Source organism: Adiantum capillus-veneris, chromosome 30 (assembly GCF_014529385.1).
Source record: "Adiantum capillus-veneris isolate H3 chromosome 30, ASM1452938v2, whole genome shotgun sequence".
Classification (NCBI taxonomy): Eukaryota; Viridiplantae; Streptophyta; class Polypodiopsida; order Polypodiales; family Pteridaceae; genus Adiantum; species Adiantum capillus-veneris.
Genome location: NC_140960.1, coordinates 11,891,194 through 11,893,492, shown reverse-complemented (window position 1 = coordinate 11,893,492; position 2,299 = coordinate 11,891,194).

Below are 2,299 nucleotides of genomic sequence, written 5' to 3'. Positions count from 1 at the left end.
TTTTGGGAACGAGGGCGGATGTGAATTTAACGCTAACTGCAATGAACAATCTGTTTCGGGTCCACTATTGGGCACGCATGTGCACACCTTTTTGCTCATCGCCGTACGCCAAGGCCAATTGAAAACCACCCTATACCTCCGTCGGCTTCATAAGCCAGGCATCCCACACTCTTGCTCCACCCACAAGCCACTCGCCCTCATTCCTTAGCAAGACCACCTTCCCACGACAAATTCCCCAATGCTTCGAGCTCCAAGTAGGAAACCAACCCACTTAGGGGCCTATTCCCGCGTGCATACAGAGCCAAAGGGCAAATCAAAAGCTTCTCAAAATCATTTTAAAGGCTCCAAGGCTGTTCCCGTAGGCCTCCAACTCCCATATAAAGGGTGCTATCCCACGATCGACGGCCCTGCCCTCGAGTCATGAAAGCTCAAAGGAGTGTCACACCTACAAAGGGTAGTAGTAGGGGCATAAAAAGGCTATCAAAAGCTCTTTAAAGACACTTTAAAGGCTTTCTCAAACATCAAAGAAAAGCATTCAAAGCTTCTCCAAACCCTTTAAGGGCATGCTCCCACCAAGCTGCAACACAAAACTTCATAGATTTTTCCAAGGCCCTCTAAAGCTTTCAAGCACAATCAAAGCTTCAAGGCTTCAAACTTTTGAACTTCAAAGGTTTCAACAACATTCGAAGAAAGCCTTCACTTCAAGCATCGAGCTAAAGCAAGAAGGCTCCTCAAGGCACAACAAGCATTCAAAGGGCTTTTCCAAGCAATCAAAGAAGACTTTTTTTCTTTTTTGAAGAGTGGCTTCACCCCAGTGAAGAGAAGCTTCACAAAATTCAAAGGAATTTTCTCTCTCTCTCTCTCTCTCTCTCTCTCTCTCTCTCTCTCTCTCTCTCTCTCTCTCTCTCTCTCTCTCTCTCTCTCTCTCTCATTTTTAAAAAAAAACTTCCAAAACCTTGCAGTCAAGCACAATAACTTGCAAATAAATTTCTTATCATTTCCTAAGGGGTATTTGTGCTCGTGTAAAGAGGTAGACACTGGCTAGGAGAGTCTCCTAAGCTAGGAAAAAGAAGAGCAAAGTGAGCTTAAAGAAAAATCTATACAAATTGCAACATAACAAAGATATTGCAAGCTTGGTCAATCGCCTCAAAATTATGACCACACAACTAGCTTATGTAAACAGTGCAGTACCAGAGGAGGACAAAATCTCAGACCTTCTAGCAGCCTTACCACCTAGCTTTAACCAGATCATGACCATCATTGAGGAGAAGGATCCGACACTAGATTTTCAAGATGTCATCAACTCTTTTTAATGTCCGAGGGGGAGAAGTAAGGGAGGAATGCTACTTCAAGGGGAGGAGCTTTTGCAGTTAACTCTAGCAACAAAACTTGTTTGAAGTGTGGCAAAGAAGGGCACATAGCAAAGGATTGTCTAGCATGGAAGACTTGCAGCATTTGCGAGAAGAAGGGTCACCTTCCTTCCAAGTGTTTCAAAAGGGACAAAGGCAGCATCAACAAAAATCCAAGGCCCAAAGTGTATTTGGCATAAGAAGACCAAGATGAAGATGAAGAAGAAGGCAGCAATAGCCTTCTAGTCTACGAGGACATTCTCTAGCCCTTTTGTTTTGCCTTTCCCCTTCAATTGTATTTGTTTGGAGATAGCTTGGACTATCTTGGTCTCATTTTTATACATTTGTTTGAGGGGAGGTGTTGAGTGTCTCTTGGATTAGACATAGTTTGTCCCCTGGATTGGGGATGGTCTCTTGGTTTGGAGATGTTCTTTTTGCTCCTTGATTGGAGTGTTCCAAAGTTGTCAGTTTCTTCCTAGTCCAAACCTCAAGGGGAGGATTGTAAAGTGTGAGCTTTGTTCTAGAGTACAAGAGTATGAGTCAAGGAGAGGAAGAGTGGATTTCTCCCACATGCAGTGGTACAAGGTTGTAGAGCTACTTAAAGCTCATTTCATAAATGAATTAACTCAAGTCTATTTTGCATTACATCTCCCTTGTTTATGGTGAGCTTGTGATGGCTTAGAAAATACTCAAGATCGTGTTTATGAGTCCAAGTTAATTGATCTTGGAACCTAATTTTCTTGAGTGATAATCTGGACAACACACACTCACTTATGTGCACGATGCTTCTGTTTCATCCACCCTATCTAGCACAATCTCATTCTCATCATTATTTAAGTGCTCATTCTGGGGGCTCTATTCAAATTTTGGTTGAATGTCTAATTCAATCATCAAAGGACCTCACCCTCTCTGCTCGATGCCCTTATTCCCATAGCAAAGAAGTCTACTTT